The following is a 22,827-nucleotide window of genomic DNA, read 5'->3' as shown; positions in this document are numbered from 1 at the left end:
GTCTTGTTAACCGTCAACATTTGATGCTCTTTCTTGATTTCTACCTTCACCAATTTCAGTATCGCAAAGAGCTCGGGAATCATTTTCTTCATCCCTTGCATATTGTAGTTTATCACGAAGTTCTAGTAGCTTGGTGATATTTACTAAAGAACCCTGTCAATCACTATCTTATGTGGAAGATTAACTCCCACTTGATTCAAGCGATTGTAGTACCCAGACATTCTAAGCACGTGCTCACATGCTGAGCTATTCTCCTCCATCTTGTAGGCAACGTACTTGCTAGAGGTCTCATACCTCTCGACACGAGCATGAGTCCGAAATACCAATTTCAGCTCTTGGAAAATCTCACATGCTCCATGGCGTTCAAAACATTTTTGAAGTCCAAGTTCTAAGCCGTAAAGCATGGCGCACTAAACTATCAAGTAGTCATCATATCGAGCTTTGCCAAATGTTCATAATGTCTGCATCTGCTCCTACAATAGGTCTGTCACCTAGCGGTGCATCAAGGACATAATTCTTTTGTGTAGCAATGAGGATGATCCTCAGATCACAGACCCAGTCTGCATCATTGCTACATCTTTCAACTTAGTTTTCTATAGGAACATATCAAAAATATATAGGAGCTATATCACGAGTTATTAATCTACAACATAGATATGCAAAACTATCAAGACTAAGTTCATGCTCAATTAAGTTCAATTTAATCAAATTATTAATGGACTCCCACTTAAATAAACATCCCTCAAGTTTATCTAAGTGATACATGATCCAAATCAACTAACCCATGTCCGATCATCACGTGAGATGGGGTAGTCATCAATGGTGAACATCTCTATGTTGATCATATCTACTATATGACTCATGTTCGACCTTTCAGTCTCCAGTGTTCCGAGGCCATGTCTGTACATGCTAGACTCGTCAAGTTCAACCCAAGTATTCTGCATGTGTAAAACTGTCTTACACCCGTTGCATGTGAATGTAGAGTCTATCACACCTAATCATCACGTGGTGTCTCGAAATGATGAACTTTCGCAACGGTGCATACTCAGGGAGAACACTTATATCTTGAAATTTAGTGAAGGGATCATCTTATAATGCTACCATCGTTCTAAGCAAAATAAGATGCATAAATAATAAACATCACATGCAATCAAAATATGTGACATGATATGGCCATCATCATTTTGTGCTTTTGATCTCCATCTCCAAAGCATCATCATGATCTCCATCGTCACCGGCTCGTCACCTTGATCTCCATCGTTGTGTCGCAGCCGTCTCGCCAACTATTGCTTCTACAACTATTGCTAATGCATAGCGACAAAGTAAAGCAATTACATGGAGTTTGTACTTTAGACAATAAAGAGACAACCCTAAGGCTCCTGCTGGTGTCGATATTACAAATAATGATCATCTCATACATCAACATATATCACACCATGTCTTGACCATGTCACATCACAACATACCCTGCAAAAACAAGTTAGACGTCCTCTACTTCGTTGTTGCAAGTTTTACCTGGCTGCTACGGGTTTCTAGCAAGAACCACTTTTACCTACGCAAAAACCACAACGGTGATTCATCAAGTTTGTTGTTTTAACCTTCTTCAAGGACAAGTCATAGTCAAATTTGATTCAACTAAACTAGGAGAAGCAGACACCCGCCAGCCACCTTTATGCAAAACTAGTTGCATGTCAGTCGGTGGAACCAGTCTCATGTGTGTGGACATGTAAGGTTGGTCCGGGCCACTTCATCCCACAATACCACCGAATCAAAATAAGACGTTGGTGGTAAGCATTATGACTATCATCACCCACAACTCTTTGTGTTCTACTCGTGCATATCATCTATGCATAGACCTGACTCATGATGCCACTGTTGGGAAACATTGCATGGAAAACAAAAAAATTCTATGCACACGCAATGATATATCCATGGAGATGCATAGCAACAAGGGTTAGAGTGTGTCTATGTACCCTCATAGATCGTAAGCTGAAGTGTTTCACAACGCAGTTGATGTAGTCGAACTTCTTCACGCTTCAACTGATCAAGTACCGAATGCACGACACCTCCGCGTTATGCACACGTTCAGCTCAGTGACGTCCCTTGCCTTCTTAATCAAGCAATACGTTGAGGTAGTAGATGAGTTCCGTCGGCACGACGGCATGGCGACGGTGATGGTGAAGTGATCTCCGCAAGGCTTCGCCTAAGCACTACGAAAATATGATCGGGGGTGTAAACGGTGGAGGGGGGCACCGCACACGGCTAGGCAATTGTTTGGTGTGTGCTAGGTGCCCCCTCCCTCATATATATAGGTGGGAGGGAGGGAGCAGCAGCTATAGGAGGTGCCCAAGTAGGAGGAATCCTACTTGGAGTCCCTCCCAAGCTCCCCTACCATATATAACCGAGGGGGAAGGAAAGAGGGGGGGGGAGGAAGTGGGAATCCTAATCCACATTTTCCTTTCCCTTCTCCCCTTTCCTCCCCATAATTAGGCCGGCCAATATGGAGGGTGCACCAGCCCCTTGTGGCTGGTGCGTTTCCCCTCTTGGTCCATAAGGCCCATATCTTTTGCCGGGGGTGCTTGGAACCTCTTCCGGTGACCCGATAAGTACCCGGTACCCCCTGAAAGACTTATGGTGTCTGAATACCTTCGTCCTATATATCAATCTTTACCTCTCGACCATTTCAAGACTCCTCTTCATGTCCGTGATCTCATCTGGGACGCCAAACAACATTCGATCACCGAATCACATAACTCATATAATACTATATCATCATCGAACATTAAGCGTGCAGACCCTACGGGTTCGAGAACTATGTAAACATGACTGAGACACCTCTCCGATCAATAACCAATAGAGGAACCTGGATGCCCATATTGGCTCCTACATATTCTAGGAAGATCTTTATCGGTCGAATCGTTATGACAACGTACGTAATCCCCTTTGTCCATCGGTATGTTACTTGCCCGAGATTCGATCATCGATATCTTCATGCCTAGTTCAATCTCGTTATTGGCAAGTCTCTTTACTCACTCTGTAATACATCACCTCGTGACTAACTCCTTAGTCATTGCTTGCAAGCTTATGATGTGTATTACCGAGAGGGCCCAGAGATACCACTCCGATACTCGGAGTGACAAATCTTAATCTCAGTCTATGCCAACTCAACAAACACCTTCGGAGATACCTGTAGAGCATCTTTATGATCACCCAGTTATGTTGTGACATTTGATAGCACACAAGGTATTTCTCTGGTATCCGGGAGGTGCATAATCTCATAGTCGAAGGAATATGTATCATTATGCTAAGCTAACTGGTGGGTCTTGTCCATCACATCATTCTCCTAATGATGTGATCACGTTACCAAATTATAACACATGTCTATGGTTAGGAAACCTTAACCATCTTTGATCAACGAGCTAGTCTAGTATAGGCTCACTAGGGACACAGTATTTGTTTATGTATTCACACTGGTATTTAGGTTTCTGATCAATACAATTCTAGCATGAATAATAAATCTTTATCATGAATGAGGAAATATAATATAAAATAACAACTTTATTATTGCCTCCAGGGCATATTTCCTTCATTGTCGCCACTAACCGAAAGCCTATCGATCACCTATAGGCTAGCTCTATCACTGAAGGCGCACTACTATTACTATCGGTCTAGTGACTCAAAGTCCACACAGCTCCCAGCATTTCCTGGATATTATCGCAGACCAACTCGAAGTGTTGAAAGCATCTAGCAGAAGCATCCCAATAGACTTGTCGACTATAGATGTTCGTGCTCCCCTTGCTGACAAGGAACATAATGTACTTATTACAGAAGAACAAAATAGGAACATGTTAAAGAATAAAGTGGAAGCATATTACGGAGATTTTGCTTCTTTCTATAAAATGTTGGTTGTCCACCCACGATGAATCAGAGCGCCCAAAGAAATGCAATTCCCTGTTGTCTTTCTATATGTGTCCACATGAATTTGGAAACTCAAGTGGGAGCATTAGATGACCAATTAAATATGTGTCTGTTAACTAATATCAGTAGCATATCACATTTGTATTTGAACAACTAAGCTTTGGAATTATGATTGTTGTGTAGTTTGGTTTCAAGGGTGGACTATTATAGTACAACACAAAGCACCTACGCAGATCATAGTGTAGATATAATGGGAAAACCCTAAGTATCATGAGTAAAATCAGGAAAGTGAAACTTGCTGGAGAATATGGGCCAGTATTGCCGGTATGGCTAGAAAGGCTTCGGATACCAGCTCTCTGCAACTGAAGGTGCAATATTATTACTATCAGTCTAACACTCAAAGGCGACACAACTCCCAGCATTTTTTGGATATTATGGCAGACCAACACGAAGACTTGAAAGCATCCATCACAAGCTACCGAATAGACCTGTAGACTATAAATGTCTCTGCTCCTCTTCACTATAAGGAACATATTGTACTACTATTATACATGTTAAAGAAGAGCAAGCATATTTTGAATAATAAAATGTCTGTTGCCCACCCATGATGAACCGGAGCACATAAAGCATGCAACTCCCTGTTGTCTCTCTATATGTGGCGCACGTGCTTTTCGAAAGTAAAGTAGGAACATTAGCTGACCAAATAAAAAATCTCTGTTCTAGTAATATCAGCATCATATCATTTTCGTATTTAAACAACTAAGTTTGGAGTTATGAATGGCATGTTGTTTAGCTTGATGGGTTGAGGAGTAGTGCTAGCATGTCACGAAGCACCCAGGATGATGGTACCGAATATAAAGGGAATGTCTACATGCGCGTCGCCCGACTTTTGTCATTTGGGTTAGTCAACCATTAATTTCAGGCGGTTGGATGAAGATCCTACATCTCCTAACCCTTCTTCTTCCTCACCTTTTTTCATCCCCAATAGACCACCACATGGACCGCCGGCCGAACCACCGGCCCCTGCTCCCCGCCCCTACCATTGGTCTTCCTCTAGCAAAGCCCCACCACCGCCCCACCCGAAACCCTAAGATAGATAATGGGGTAGCCCTCCGGCGAGCCCCTTCCTTCTCCTTCCTTCCCTTCGGTGAACTCCGTCAAACTCTCAAAAATCAACTAACCCCAATTTGAAATTTGGTCGACTGACATTTAGCTAATCTGGAATATAAAAGGGGAAAGCCATAAGCATTGCAAGTATACTGTTGAGCATGTGATGGTGGATCTTAAGGTGCAAACCAGACAAAGGCTACTTTGCATCCAATGTTTTGTTTCAACTAACAGGTAAGATTCTAAGTGACGGACAAGAAATCACAGTAAAGTAGTGGTGATCTATTTTCTTGCTGAGATAAATAACTTGAGCAGATACAAAAGAATACCACCTCGGGTGCGGCGCCGTGTAAGCATCTGCTAAGACGTTGAGGATGTTGCGGTAGCAATGCGTGTCAACGGCGTCGAAGCAGATCTGGGAGGGCAGACGGTGGCTGCGGGGGATATGTCCCAGCATGGTGGACAAGAGGGTCGTAGGAGCAGCCCCAGCAAGGTGTACAATGGCGTGGATGAAGCGATGCAAGGATCCTGGCCCGGAGCCGTGGATGAGAGATGTCGATCTCTTGTAATGGACGACGAAGTCAGGGTATCAGCTCCCACATGTCCTCCACACCAGGCGTGAACACTTCTGGAGGGTTGTGATGCGCCAGCGTAGGAACTCCTTGGTGACCATCGCCGCCATAAGCTTGGCGGCCTACAACTCCTTCATCCTCTCCACGAGCGGCGCCAGCCTCTTGTCGTTCAGCTTGGCATGCTCTCACTCAGAGCTCTTCATGGCTGGGATGGTCAAAATCATGAGGAAGGGGGTGATCTGCCTCGTATCCACATAGACCCAGCACGACCTGAAGCCCTCCACCTTCTTTAGGATTTTTATGTTGATAATATTGCCAGCCATCCTATTGATAATGTGGAATGAGGCACACCTCGTGCGCTGGTTCAACGCAGATATCCGCAGGTTGTAGAAGGCCCTGAAGAGCGCCACCAAATGCATCACTCCCACGAAGGCCTCATAGAGGTAGACGAAGATGGAGAGGAGGAGGATTGAGTTGGATTGGAGATGGAGCAGGTGGATATGGTAATGGTCGTGGATGGCGCGGAGGAAGTTGGATAAGGGCAGCACCAAGCCACCAAAGATGGAGTGGAAGAAGACGGGGATCATTGTGGCCTCCGGGTCACGGGTGTGTGATACGTCTCCAACGTTCTATAATTTATGAAGTATTCATGCCATGTTTACAATACTTTTATATGGTTTTGGTATGATTTGAATGGAACTAACCCGGACTAATGCCATTTTTAGTAGAAACTATTGTGGTGTTGTTTTTTGTGCAGAAATAAAAGTTCTCGGAATTGGATGAAACTTTTTGGCGATTTGTTGGAAGAAAATAAAAATACTGGAGGAAAGAACCACCGGAGGGGCCCCCTGCTGCCCACAAGGCACCAGGGCGCGTCATCCCTCCTGGCACACCCTGGTGGGTAGTGGCCCCCCCTGAGGCCCATCTTTGTGTGAAACTGATGCCAAAAAAATTATATATATTGAGAAACCCCCGAAAATAAACCTAGATCACAAGTTCCGCTGCCGCAAGCCTCTCAAGCCATGAAAAACCAATCTAGACCCTGTTCCGGCACCCTGCCAAAGGGGGGGATCATCACCGGTGGCCATCTTCATCATCCTAGTGGCCACCATGATGAGGAGGGAGTAGTCCACCCTCGGGGCTGAGGGTTTGTACTAGCAGCTATGTGTTTCATCTCTCTCTCTCTCTCATGTTCTTGATGTATCGCGGGCTTTGTTAATATAGTTGGATCATATGGTGTTTTCCCCTCTCTATCTTGTTGTGATGAGTGAGTTTTCCCTTTGAGATTTCTTTGTTATCAGATTGGATACTTTTATGGATTTGAGAACACTTGTTGTATGTCTTGATATGAATACCCATGGTGACAATGGGGTATCATATAGATTCACTTGTTGTGTGTTTTGGCACTCAACTTGCGGATTCCCGAGGTGACATTGGGGTAATCTATGCATCTGGGTTGATGCACGTTCTCGTCTTTGTTTCTTCGGTAGAAATCTTGGGGCATTCTTTGAGGTTCTTTGTGTTGGATTGAGTATTAAGAATCTGAAATTGTTTGATGCATATCGTATAATCAACTCAGGGATACTTGTGGTGACATTGGAGTATCTAGGTGACATTATATTAGAGTTGGTTGATGTCGTATGGTGTTATTTTAGTACGAACTCTTAGATTGATCGATCGGAAAGGATAACTTGTTGTTATTTCAGTACGAACTCTTGGACGGATCAATCAGAAAGGATAACTTTGAGGTGGGTTCGTACCCTACAAACAATTTCATCTTATGTTCTCCGCTAGATAAGAACTTTGGAGTGATTCTTCACCGCATGTTGAGGGATGGTTATATATCCAATTATATTATCATTGTTGATAGATTGCACTAGCGAAAGTACGCTGTAGGCCTCATTTTCAAGCATTGCAATACCGTTTGTGCTCACTTTTGTTACTTGCTACCTTGCTGTTTTTTATTGTTACTATTACAAAAATCAATATCTACTATCATTACTACACTTGTATCACCATCTCTTCACCGAACTAGTGGACCTATACAATTTACCATTGTATTTGGTGTGTTGGGGACATAAGAGACTTTTTGTTATTTGATTGTAGGGTTGTTTGAGAGAGACCATCTTCATCCTACACCTCCCATAGATTGATAAACCTTAGTCGTGCACTTGAGGGAAAATTGCTACTGTCCTACAAAACTCTGCGCTTGGAGGCCCAACACGAGTCAACACGAATAAAGTTGTGTAGTAGACATCAAGCTCTTTTCTGGCGCCGTTGCCAGGAAGGTGAGTGCTTGAAGGTATATCTTTAGATCTTGCAATTGAATATTTTGTTTCTTGTTTTATTGCTAATTTGGTTTATAAAAGAAAACTACAAAAAAATAGAATTGAGGTGGTCTCATATTATTCGTCTTTATCATGTATTTCTTCTAAATGACGGAAAGGAAAATTGTTCTCAATTGATAGAAGAAGAATTCAATAAAATGTTTGGCATGAAATATTTGAATGATGAGCATGATTGCAATGTTGTTAGTATGAATTCTTTGAATATGCATGATGTAATCATATTCAAAACCATAAGCTTGGGGATGCTATGTTTGACGAAGATGATATTTATTGTCCCCCAAAATTTGATGTGCAAATTTGTTATAATGATTGCATGCCTCCTATTTATGATGATTATAATGATGAAAGTGGATTTGGAGAGGTCATGACTTTATTTAATGATGAATCCACTACTTTGGAAGAGGTTTCAATTGACTATGATAAAAAAGTTGATATATATGCTAATTACAGGGATGACATGTATGCTATATTGAATAATGATAACCATGAAACTTGTCATCATGATTTTAATTTTCAATCATAGGATACTTATTTTGTTGAGTTTGCTCCCATCACTATTGATGAGAAGAAATTTGCTTATGTAGAGAGTAATAAAATTTCTATGCTTGTGGATCATTAAAATAATGCTTTATGTGATAATTATATTGTTGAATTCATGCATGATTCCACTAAAAATTATTATGAGATAGGAAGATATGCTTGTCGGTATTGCAATATTATCAAGTTTCCTCTCTATCTGTTGAAAGTTTTGAAGTTATACTTGTTTTGCCTTCCTATGCTAGTTGGTTCTTGCTCCCATAAATTCTTTGCTCACAAAATCCCTATGCATAGGAAGTGGGTTAGGCTTAAATGTGCTTGTCATATGCTTCATGATGCTCCCGTTATGTTTCAGTTCTTTACTTTTATGTCAGCATCATTGAAATCATCATGCCTAGCTAAAAAGGAATAAAAGAAAAGCGCTTGTTGGGAGACAATCCAATATTTATACCTATTGTTTTTGTGTGTTAACATTATTAAGATATTGTAGTAATCATATTTTATAGCTTTTGTTTGAATAAAGTGCCAAGTAAAGCCTTTGGGATATTGTGGATGATAGTTGACTTGATTCTATGCAAAAACAGAAACTTTTGCTTTCAGTGAATTTTTTAAATTCACTGGAATGTGATAAAAATCTGAATTTTGTATAGACTATTGATATACAAATTTTCTATGTTTTCCTATTTTTTTAGATTTTTTGGGGTAACATAAGTATGGTCATTGTTCATATCACTACAAGCTGTTCTATTTTTGGCAGATTCTGTTTTCAATGCATAGTTTGCTTGTTTCCTAGTTTCTATGGCTTAGATTTCTCAATATAAATTCTTCAAATGATAAGGTACATTAGGAATTGTGTGAGAACAATTATGAATCTTTTCTTTGATAGTACCAAAGTGAATGATTTGTCTTTATCATACTAACATATCTCACGAAGTTCCGTTAAGTTTTATGTGGTTGAACTTTTCAAGTTTTGGGTGAGATATCGATATGCAAAGAATAAGGAGTGGAAAGACCCTAAGCTTGGGTATTCCCAAGGCACCCCAATGTAATATTCAAGGAAGATCCAAGCAACTAAGCTTGGGGATGCCCTGGAAGGCAACCCCTCTTTCGTCTTCAACATTATCAGTATATATTTTCATTCGTCACATGATATGTGTTTTGCTTGGAGCGTCATTTTATTTTATTAGGATTTTATTGATTTTATTTAGAATAATGTTTTGTATATTTTACTTCAATAAAAATGTCAAGTATAGCCTTTACCATGCTTATTTTGCAAGTCTATATGTGGCTGTTTGAAAACAGAAAGTTGCACGCTAGTGTGTGAATTCTTGAGAAAAGTCAGAATGTGATAAAATGTTGAAACTTTTTTCAAAATAAGCTATGGAAATTTTCTATAGTGTGGTAAATTTTCAGAATTTTTGAAATTAAAGAAATATAATCTTCTTGCATCCTTTATAGGCTATCCTGTTTTGACAGATTGCTGTTATTTTTGCTTATGTTTGCATGTTTAATGATTCTATTTGAGGATAGGAGTATTAAATATGCAGAGGCATTTAGTATGAAATGTTAAATAATAATTTTAGTGATTTGCTACAGTAGAGAATGATAAGGTTATTGCACGAGTTCTTGTTGAGTTTTGTGTGGATGAAGTTTTTAAGAATTAGGGAGACCGTGATATAAAAGGAATTAAGGAGACACAAAAGCTCAAGCTTGGGGATTCCCAAGGCATCCCAAGATAATATTTCAAGAAGTATCAAGCATCTAAGCTTGGGGTTGCCGCGGTAGGCATCCCACATTTCTTCATCAACAATCATCGATTAGTATAGGTTGAGCTTAAGTTTTTTGCTTCTTCGCATGATGTGTGCTTTTTTTTGCAATGTTATTTTATTTTGTTTTTCTTGTTGTTTTAAGAAAAAAATGCTTAGATCTGAAGTTTTCTAAATGAGAGAGAGTCCTCAAATAGCTACCCATTTACTTAACTACTCGTTTGATCTTCACTTATATCTTTTTGGAGTAGTTTGTCATTTACTCTCGTGCTTCACTTATATCGTAAGAGTAAACTGTTGAATGATTTGAATATCATGAAGTTGGCATTATATGTTCATATCATGCCTAGTAGTAGCTTCACGTTGGGTTTAGAAAGTGAAATCTATTAAAGCTTGACAATCACAATATTGGTCATATAAGCAATTAATGAATGATTAATATAAGGAAGAGAACATTCACATACAAATATATTATCTTGGACATCTTCTATGATTGCGAATACCAATTAATTATTTTCAAGCTTGAGCAAATTAGTTGAAGTTGGACAAGGAAGACAATGTAATGAGTTATGGTTGTGTATATTTGCATAGAAGTTATATTGTGATGGATCCTCCAACATGTGGTGTTTGCTTAGGATCTTTTGCTAGCCAAATATTCGTACTAAGTAGAGATACTACTTGTGCATCCAAAAAACCCTTAAACCCAGTTTCTTGCCATGAGTTTACACCATACTTACCTATGGATTGAATAAGATCCTTCAAGTAAGTTGTCATCGGTGCATAAAACAATAAAAATTTCTCCTAAATATGTTTGAGCTTTTATTGTAAAGGAAAATAAGCATTGTACAAACATGTGATGGCAAAGTAATAAAAGCGACGGACTACGTAATAAAGGTTGCTATCATAAGGGGAAATATAACATGACGTTCCTTTGCATTTAGAGATTGTGCATCCACAAAATAAAAAGCGCATGACAACCTCTGCTTCCCTCTACGAAGGGCCTATCTTTTACTTTCCAGTATTTATTTTTATGCATGAGTCAGTAGTATGCATTCTCATTTCAACCTCAATTATTCTCTAGTTGGCAAGCATCATGTAGTGGGAAAGATCTAGGCACATATGGCCAGTCAAATATATTTGATCATGAATTATTATTGTTGACAATTATCTCTATGATAAATGGGTTGGGAGGCGAAACATTAAGCCCCTATCTTTCTCTGTGTTTGATGGATGCCATTTGTTAAAAATATGCGTTGAGTACTAGCAATCATAGAAGACTATATGATGATTGAGTATGTGGAGCTCTTATTTAGACTTTGTTGAATAAGTTGAATTGCAATTGTTTGGTGACTAAGAACATAGGTTGTTAAGTTTCAAGAGAAGGCATTGTTTGAACCATAACATGTGAATTGATTGCTACTTTACCATGATGAGTCTTATCAGAAAGAGTTGTTGTTATGATACTAGGAAAAGTGATTGAAATTATCATTGATCAAACTTATGCACTATGCTAGCATTCACACTTCATAAATTATTTCTTTTATCATTTACCTACTCGAGGACGAGTGTGAATTAAGCTTGGGGATGCTGATACGTCTCCAACGTATCTATAATTTATGAAGTATTCATGTCATGTTTACAACAATTTTATATGGTTTTGGTATGATTTGAATGGAACTAACGCGGACTGACTATGTTTTCAGCAGAACTACTGTGGTGTTGTTTTTTGTGCAAAAATAAAAGTTCTTGGAATTGGACGAAACTTTTTGACGATTTTTTGGAAGAACAGAAAAATATTGGAGAAAAGAACCATCGGATGGAGGCCCCCTGCTACCCACAAGGCACCAGGGCGCGCCACCCCTAGTTTCTTGCCATGAGTGTCCACCATATCTACCTATGGATTGAATAAGATCCTTCAAGTAAGTTGTCATCTGTGCAAAGAGCAATAAAAAATTGCTCCAAAAATATAAGTGAACTTTTATTACAAGGGAAAATAAGAGTTGTACGAACTTGTGGTGACAAAGAAATAAAAGCGACGGACTGCATGATAAAGGTTGCTATTGAAAGCATAAGTTCTCCCTTGGTGATTTTGGTAATTAATGTCAATATCTCTCTTGTTGGACTAATGCATTTATCTAGTGTATTTCAGACAAGTTCAACAATGGCGTGGAAAGGACAAGAGTATGTGGAACCCCTTCAAGGTGCTAAGGACATGCATTGGCTAAAGCTCAAGACTCTTCATCTTTGTTTAAGTGATCCAGGATCACATTGAGTCCATAGGAAAGCCAATACTATTAAAAGGGGATGAGTTGTTGCTTAATAGCTTGCATGCTCAAATGCTTAATGATATTGCTCCAAAGCCATCAACCACTTTCTCTGTCCAAATATGTCAAAACCCTAAACTCCAACTCGGCCCCACCGATTCTTTCTATCCGGCGCCACCGAGTTCATATGACACAACCACTGCCAGAAGCCCTAACAATTCGGTCTAAGCGATACGGGTCTCAGTCTCACCGAGATGGCCTTGCCAACGCTTTGTGACTTGTTGCATTTATTTTGTCTGACCGAGTTATGCAATCGGTCTCACCGAGTTGGCTTGACATTCTCTCTGTTTCCTTATTGCTTCACTTTGGTCTCACCGAGTTGATGCAATCGGTGTCACCAAGATGATGTTTTCCCAAAAGCCCTATACATCCGTCCCATCGAGTTGTTGTAGTCGGTTCCACCGAGATTCCTAACATTCACATTTTGAACTAATCGGTCCCATCGAGTTTAACTATTCGGTCTCACCGAGATGGTCCAAATGTGTGTAACGTTTGGATTTTGTGTGGAGGCTATATATACCCCTCCAACCCCTTCTCCATATGTGAGAGAGCCATCAGAACGTGCCTACACTTCCACCATACATTTTCTGAAAGAGAACCACCTACTCATGTGTTGAGATCAAGATATTCCAATCCTACCATAAGAATCTTGATTTCTAGCCTTTCCCAAGTTTCTTTCCACTCAAATCATCTTTCCACCATATCCAAATCTATGAGGGAGAGTTGAGCGTTGGGGAGACTACATTTTGAAGCACAAGAGCAAGGTGTTCATCATCAACACACCATCTATTACCTTTTGGAGAGTGGTGTCTCCTAGATTGGTTAGGTGTTGATTGGGAGCCTCTGTCAAGTTGTGGAGTTGAACCAAGAAGTTTGTAAGGACAAGGAGATCGCCTACTTCATGAATATCTACCCGTGTGAGGCAAGTCCTTCGTGGGCGATGGCCATGGTGGGATAGACAAGGTTGCTTCTTCGTGGACCCTTCGTGGGTGGAGCCCTCTGTGGACTCCCATAACCATTACCATTTGTTGGTTGAAGTCTCCATCAACGTGGATGTACGATAGCACCACCTATCGGAACCACACCAAAAGTCTTGGTGTCTTTATTGAGTTCTCACACTCCAATCCCATTACTTTCTTGCAATTAGCCGCTTTACTCTTCCTGCTGCATATACTCTTGTCATGCTTTCTTGAAATGTATCGTGAATGCTTAAACTTGTGCAAAATCTGAACCTTAACTTGAAGAATCTAAAAACTACTACTTTTGCTTGTTAAGGGTCTAATCACCTCCTCTAGACCCCTCTTCTCGATCCTTTCTGCTATCATAAGGGGCAATATAACATGACGTCCTTTGCATTAAGAGCTTGCACATCCAAAAATAAACAGCGCATGCCAACCTCTGCTACCCCCCCCCCCCCCCGCGCGAAGGGACTATCGTTTACTTTATGTATTTACTTTTATTCAAGACTCAATAGTATTACTTCCCATTTCAACCTCAATTATTCTCTAGTTGTGAAGCATCATGTGGTGGGGAAAGATCTAGGCACATATGGCCAGTCAAATATATTTGATCATGAATTATTATTGTTGACAATTATCTCTATGATAAATGAGTTGGGAGGCAAAACATTAAGCCCATATCATTCTCTGTGTTTGATGGATGCCATTTGTTCTAAAAATATGCTTTGAGTACTAGAAATCATAGAAGACTATATGATAATTGAGTATGTGGAGCTCTTACTTAGACTTTGTTGAGAATAAGTTAAATTGCAATTGTTTGGTGACTAAGAACATAGGTTGTTAAGTTTCAAGAGAATGCATTGTTTGAACCATAACATGTGAATCGGTTGCTACATTATCACGATGAGTTCTATGAGAAAGTGTTGCTGTTATGATGCTAGGAAAAGTGATTGAAATTATCATTGATCAAACTTATGCACTATGCTAGCATTCACACTTCATAAATTATTTCTTTTATCATTTACCTACTCGAGGACGAGTAGGAATTAAGCTTGGGGATGCTGATACGTCTCCAATGTATCTATAATTTATGAAGTATTCATGCCATGTTTATTATAGTTTTGTATGATTTTCGTTCGCTTCTATATGGCTTCTATATGGTTTTTATGGACTAACATATTTGACCTAGTGCTCAGTGCTAGTTGCTATTTTCTGCTTGTTTTTTGTTTCCAGAAAATCCATACCAAATGAAGTCCAAATGCAGCGAAACTTTTTGACAATTTTTTTGAACAAAAGAGACCCCCGAAGCTTTGTGGGAGGGCCAGAAGAGCCACGAGGTGGCCACTACCTATCAGGGCGCGCCGGGGGCCAATGTGGTGGGCTGGTGGGTAGTGTCCACCTTGTGGCCCATCTTCACGTGATCCCAATGCAAAAAATTCTTATAAATACATAAACCCCCAGAAATAACCCAAGAGCTTCGACTCCGCCGTCGCAAGCCTCTCTACCTCCACGACCCAATCTAGATTCCTTTTTCGGCACACTGCCGGAGGGTGAAATCATCACCGAAGGCCACCTTCATCATCCCGGCGGTCTCCATGATGAGGAGGTAGTAGTTCACCCTTGGGGATGAGGGTTTGTACTAGTAGATATGTGTTTGATCTCTCTCTATCTATCTCTCTCTCTCTCGTGTTCTTGATTTGGCACGATCTTGATGTACTGCGAGCTTTGTTAATATAGTTGGATCATATGGTGTTTTCCCCCTCTCTATCTTGTTGTGATGAATTGAGTTTTTACTTTTGAGGTTTCACTTTTATCGGATTGAAAACTTTGTTGGATTTGAGAATGCTTGATGTATGTCTTGCATATGAATACCCATGGTGACAATGGGGTATTATATTAATTCACTTGATGTATGTTTTGGCACTCAACTCGTGGATTTTCGAGGTGACATTGCGGTAATCTATGCATAGGGGTTGATGCACGTTTTTGTTGGGGAACGTAGTAATTTCAAAAAATTTCCTACGTACACGCAAGATCATGGTGATGACATAGCAACAAGAGGGGAGAGTGTTGTCCACGTACCCTCGTAGACCGTAAGCGGAAGCGTTATGACAACGCGGTTGATGTAGTCGTACGTCTTCACGATCCGACCGATCCAAGCACCGAACATACGGCACCTGCGAGTTCAGTACACGTTCAGCTCGATGACAATCCCCGGGCTCTGATCCAGCAAAGCTTCGGGGATGAGTTCCATCAGCACGACGGCGTGGTGACGATGATGATGTTCTACCGGCGCAGGGCTTCGCCTAAACTCCACGACGATATGACCGAGGTGGAATATGGTGGAGGGGGGCACCGCACACGGCTAAGGAACGATCCGTAGATCAACTTGTGTGTCCTGGGGTGCCCCCCTGCCCCCGTATATAAAGGAGGGAGGGGGGAGGCCGGCCGGCCCTTGTGGGCGCGCCAAGGAGGAGGAGTCCTCCTCCTAGTAGGAGTAGGACTCCCCCTTTCCTACTCCTACGAGGAGGGGGAAGGAAGGGGAAGAGGGGGGAAGGAAAGAGGGGGGCGCCCCCCCCCCTCCTAGTCCAATTCAGACCAGAGGGAGAGGGGGCGCGCGGCCCACCCTGGCCGCCCCTCTCTCTTTCCACCAAGGCCCATGTGGCCCATTATCTCTCCCCGGGGGGTTCCGGCAACCCTCCGGCACTCCGGTTTTCTCCGACAACGTCCGAAACACTTTCGGTGTCCGAATGTAGTCGTCCAATATATCAATCTTTATGTCTCGACCATTTCGAGACTCCTCATCATATCTGTGATCACATCCGGGACTCCTAAAAAACTTCGGTACATCAAAACTTATAAACTCATAATAAAACTGTCATCGTAACGTTAAGCGTGCGGACCCTACTGGTTCGAGAACTATGTAGACATGACCTAGAACTATTCTTGGTTAATAACCAATAGCGGAACCTGGATGCCCATATTGGTTCCTACATATTCTACGAAGATCTTTATCGGTCAAACCGCATAACAACATACGTTGTTCCCTTTGTCATCGGTATGTTACTTGCCCGAGATTTGATCGTCGGTATCCAATACCTAGTTCAATCTCGTTACCGGCAAGTCTCTTTACTCGTTACGTAATGCATCATCCCATAACCAACTCATTGGTCACATTGCTTGCAAGGCTTATAGTGATGTGCATTACCGAGAGGGCCCAGAGATACCTCTCCGACAATCGGAGTGACAAAACCTAATCTCGAAATACGCCAACTCAACATGTACCTTCGGAGACACCTGTAGTACTCCTTTATAATCACCCAGTTATGTTGTGACGTTTGGTAGTACCCAAAGTGTTCCTCCGGTAAACGGGAATTGCATAATCTCATAGTTACAGGAACATGTATAAGTCATGAAGAAAGCAATAGCAATATACTAAACGATCAAGTGCTAGGCTAACGGAATGGGTCATGTCAATCACATCATTCTCCTAATGATGTGATCCCATTAATCAAATGACAACACATGTCTATGGTTAGGAAACATAACCATCTTTGATTAATGAGCTAGTCAAGTAGAGGCATACTAGTGACTATATGTTTGTCTATGTATTCACACATGTATCATGTTTCCGGTTAATACAATTCTAGCATGAATAATAAACATTTATCATGATATGAGGAAATAAATAATAACTTTATTATTGCCTCTAGGGCATATTTCCTTCAGTCTCCCACTTGCACTAGAGTCAATAATCTAGATTACATAGTAATGATTCTAACACCCATGGATTCTTGATGCTGATCATGTTTTGCTCGTGAGAGAGGCTTAGTCAATGGGTCTGCAACATTCAGATCCTATGTATCTTGCAAATTTCTATGTCTCCCACTTGGACTTGGTCCCGGATGGAATTGAAGCGTCTCTTGATGTGCTTGGTCCTCTTGTGAAATCTGGATTCCTTTGCCAAAGCAATTGCACCAGTATTGTCACAGAAGATCTTCATTGGTCCCGATGCACTAGGTATGACACCTAGATCGGTAATGAACTCCTTCATCCAGACTCCTTCATTTGCTGCTTCCGAAGCAGCTATGTACTCAGCTTCACATGTAGATCCCGCCACGACGCTTTGTTTAGAACTGCACCAACTTACAGCTCCACCGTTTAATAAAAACATATATCCGGTTTGCGATTTAGAATCGTCCGGATCAGTGTCAAAGCTTGCATCGACGTAACCATTTACGACTAGCTCTTTGTCACCTCCATATACGAGAAACATATCCTTAGTCCTTTTCAGGTATTTCAGGATGTTCTTGACCGCTGTCTAGTGATCAACTCCTGGATTACTTTGGTACCTCCCTGCCAAACTTATTGCTAAGCATACGTCAGGTCTGGTACACAGCATTGCATACATGATAGAGCCTATGGCTGAAGCATAGGGAACATCTTTCATTTTCTCTCTATCTTCTGCTGTGGTCGGGCATTGAGTTTGACTCAACTTTACACCTTGAAGCACGGGCAAGAACCCTTTCTTTGCCTGATCCATTTTGAACTTTTTCAAAATTTTATCAAGGTATGTGCTTTGTGAAAGTCCTATTAAGCGTCTTGATCTATCTCTATAGATCTTGATGCCCAATATGTAAGCAGCTTCACCTAGATCTTTCATTGAAAAACTTTTATTCAAGTATCCCTTTATGCTATCCAGAAATTCTATATCATTTCCAATTAATAATATGTCATCTACATATAATATCAGAAATGCTACAGAGCTCCCACTCACTTTCTTGTAAATACAGGCTTCTCCAATAGTCTGTATAAAACCATATGCTTTGATCACACTATCAAAGCGTTTATTCCAACTCCGAGATGCTTGCACCAGTCCATAAATGGATCGCTGGAGCTTGCATACTTTGTTAGCACCTTTTGGATCAATAAAACCTTCTGGCTGCATCATATACAACTCTTCTTCCAGAAATCCATTCAAGAATGCAGTTTTGACATCCATTTGCCAGATTTCATAATCATGAAATGCAGCAATGGCTAACATGATTCGGACAGACTTAAGCATCGCTACGGGTGAGAAAGTCTCATCGTAGTCAACCCCTTGAACTTGTCGAAAACCTTTTGCGACAAGTCGAGCTTTATAGACAGTTACATTACCATCAGCATCAGTCTTCTTCTTAAAGATCCATTTATTCTCAATGGCCTGCCGATCATTGGGCAAGTCAACCAAAGTCCATACTTTGTTCTCATACATGGATCCCATCTCAGATTTCATGGCCTCTAGCCATTTTGCGGAATCTAGGCTCATCATCGCTTCCTCATAGTTCGTAGGTTCGTCATGGTCAAGTAACATGATTTCCAGAATAGGATTACCGTACCACTCTGGTGCGGATCTTACTCTGGTAGACCTTCGAAGTTCAGTAGAAACTTGATCTGAAGTTTCATGATCAATATCATTAGCTTCCACACTAATTGGTGTAGGTGTCACAGGAACCGATTCATGTGATGAACTACTTTCCAATAAGGGAGCAAGTACAGTTACCTCATCAAGTTCTACTTTCCTCCCACTCACTTCTTTCGAGAGAAACTCCTTCTCTAGAAAGGATCCATTCTTAGCAACGAATGTCTTGCCTTCGGATCTGTGATAGAAGGTATACCCAACTGTTTCTTTTGGGTATCCTATGAAGACACATTTCTCCGATTTAGGTTCGAGCTTATCTGGTTGAAGTTTCTTCACATAAGCATCGCAGCCCCAAACTTTAAGAAATGACAACTTTGGTTTCTTGCCAAACCACAGTTCATAAGGCGTCGTCTCAACCGATTTTGATGGTGCCCTATTTAACGTGAATGCGGCCGTCTCTAAAGCATAACCCCAGAACGATAGCGGTAAATCAGTAAGAGACATCATAGATCGCACCATATCTAGTAAAGTACGGTTACGACGTTCGGACACACCATTTCGTTGTGGTGTTCCGGGTGGCGTGAGCTGCGAAACTATTCCGCATTGTTTCAAATGTAAACCAAACTCGTAACTCAAATATTCTCCTCCACGATCAGATCGTAGGAATTTTATTTTCTTGTTACGATGATTTTCCACTTCACTCTGAAATTCTTTGAACTTTTCAAATGTTTCGGACTTGTGTTTCATTAAGTAGATATACCCATATCTGCTTAAATCATCTGTGAAGGTGAGAAAATAATGATATCCGCCACGAGCTTCAACATTCATCGGACCGCATACATCTCTATGTATGATTTCCAACAAATCTGTTGCTCTCTCCGTAGTACCGGAGAACGGTGTTTTAGTCATCTTGCCCATGAGGCACGGTTCGCAAGTACCAAGTGATTCATAATCAAGTGATTCCAAAATTCCATCAGTATGGAGTTTCTTCATGAGGTTTACACCGATATGACCTAAACGGCAGTGCCACAAATAAGTTGCACTATCATTATTAACTCTGCATCTTTTGGCTTCGACATTATGAATATGTGTATCACTACTATCGAGATTCAACAAAAATAGACCACTCTTCAAGGGTGCATGACCATAAAAGATATTACTCATATAAATAGAACAACCATTATTCTCTGATTTAAATGAATAACCGTCTCGCATCAAACAAGATCCAGATATAATGTTCATGCTCAGCGCTGGCACCAAATAACAATTATTCAGGTCTAAAACTAATCCCGAAGGTAGATGTAGAGGTAGCGTGCCGACCGCGATCACATTGACTTTGGAACCTTTTCCCACGCGCATCGTCACCTCATCCTTGGCCAGTGCTCGCTTATTCCGTAGTCCCTGTTTCGAGTTGCAAATGTTAGCAACAGAACCAGTATCAAATACCCAGGTGCTACTTCGAGCTCTAGTAAGGTACACATCAATAACATGTATATCACATATACCTTTGTTCACCTTGCCATCCTTCTTATCCGCCAAATACTTGGGGCAGTTCCGCTTCCAGTGTCTAGTCTGCTTGCAGTAGAAGCACTCAGTTTCAGGCTTAGGTCGACACTTGGGTTTCTTCTCTTGAGCAGCAACTTGCTTGCTGTTCTTCTTGAAGTTCCCCTTCTTCTTCCCTTTGCCCCTTTTCTTGAAACTAGTGGTCTTGTTAACCATCAACACTTGATGCTCCTTCTTGATTTCTACTTCCGCAACTTTTAGCATTGCGAAGAGCTCGGGAATTGTCTTGTTCATCCCTTGCATATTATAGTTCATCACGAAGCTCTTGTAGCTTGGTGGCAGTGATTGGAGAATTCTGTCAATGACACTATCATCAGGAAGATTAACTCCCAGTTGAATCAAGTGATTATTATACCCAGACATTTTGAGTATGTGTTCACTGACAGAACTATTCTCCTCCATCTTGCAGCTATAGAACTTATTGGAGACTTCATATCTCTCAATCCGGGCATTTGCTTGAAATATTAACTTCAACTCCTGGAACATCTCATATGCTCCATGACGTTCAAAACGTCGTTGAAGACCCGGTTCTAAGCTGTAAAGCATGGCACACTGAACTATCGAGTAGTCATCAGCTTTGCTCTGCCAGACGTTCTTAACATTGTCAGTTGCATCAGCAGCAGGCCTGGCACCCAGCGGTGCTTCTAGGACGTAATTCTTCTGTGCAGCAATGAGGATAATCCTCAAGTTACGGACCCAGTCCGTGTAATTGCTACCATCATCTTTCAACTTTGCTTTCTCAAGGAACGCATTAAAATTCAACGGAACAACAGCACGAGCCATCTATCTACAACAAACATAGATAAGCAAAATACTATCAGGTACTAAGTTCATGATAAATTTAAGTTCAATTAATCATATTACTTAAGAACTCCCACTTAGACAGACATCTCTCTAGTCATCTAAGTGATCACGTGATCCAAATCAACTAAACCATAACCGATCATCACGTGAGATGGAGTAGTTTTCAATGGTGAACATCACTATGTTGATCATATCTACTATATGATTCATGCTCGACCTTTCGGTCTCCATGTTCCGAGGCCATATCTGCATATGCTAGGCTCGTCAAGTTTAACCTGAGTATTCTGCATGTGCAAAACTGGCTTGCACCCATTGTAGATGGACGTAAGCTTATCACACCCGATCATCACGTGGTGTCTGGGCACGACGAACTTTGGCAACGGTGCATACTCAGGGAGAACACTTCTTGATAATTTTAGTGAGAGATCATCTTAAAATGCTACCGTCAATCAAAGCAAGATAAGATGCATTGAAGGATAAACATCACATGCAATCAATATAAGTGATATGATATGGCCATCATCATCTTGTGCTTGTGATCTCCATCTCCGAAGCACCGTCGTGATCACCATCGTCACCGGCGCGACACCTTGATCTTCATCGTAGCATCGTTGTTGTTTACGCCATCTATTGCTTCTACGACTATCGCTAACGCTTAGTGATAAAGTAAAGCAATTACAGGGCGTTTGCATTTCATACAATAAAGCGACAACCATATGGCTCCTGCCAGTTGCCGATAACTTTGGTTACAAAACATGATCATCTCATATAATAAAATATAGCATCACGTCTTGACCATATCACATCACAACATACCCTGCAAAAACAAGCAAGTTTTACGTGGCTGCTATGAGCTTAGCAAGAACCGTTCTTACCTACGCATCAAAACCACAACGATAGTTCGTCAAGTTAGTGCTATTTTAACCTTCGCAAGGACCGGGCGTAGCCACACTCGATTTAGCTAAAGTGAGAGAGACAGACACCCGCCAGTCACCTTTAAGCACGAGTGCTCGTAACGGTGAAACCAGTCTCGCGTAAGCGTACGCGTAATGTCAGTCCGGGCCGCTTCATCTCACAATACCGCCGAACCAAAGTATGACATGCTGGTAAGCAGTATGACTTGTATCGCCCACAACTCACTTGTGTTCTACTCATGCATATGACATCTATGCATAAAACCAGGCTCGGATGCCACTGTTGGGGAACGTAGTAATTTCAAAAAAATTCCTACGTACACGCAAGATCATGGTGATGACATAGCAACAAGAGGGGAGAGTGTTGTCCACGTACCCACGTAGACCGTAAGCGGAAGCGTTATGACAACACGGTTGATGTAGTCGTACGTCTTCATGATCTGACCGATTCAAGCACCGAACGTACGGCACCTCCGAGTTCAGCACACGTTCAGCTCGATGACGATCCCCGGGCTCCGATCCAGCAAAGCTTCGGGGATGAGTTCCGTCAGCACGACGGCGTGGTGACGATGATGATGTTCTACCGGCGCAGGGCTTTGCCTAAACTCCGCGAC

Source organism: Triticum aestivum, chromosome 4B (genome assembly GCF_018294505.1).
Source record: "Triticum aestivum cultivar Chinese Spring chromosome 4B, IWGSC CS RefSeq v2.1, whole genome shotgun sequence".
Taxonomy (NCBI): domain Eukaryota; kingdom Viridiplantae; phylum Streptophyta; class Magnoliopsida; order Poales; family Poaceae; genus Triticum; species Triticum aestivum.
This window is presented reverse-complemented; position numbering follows the sequence as displayed.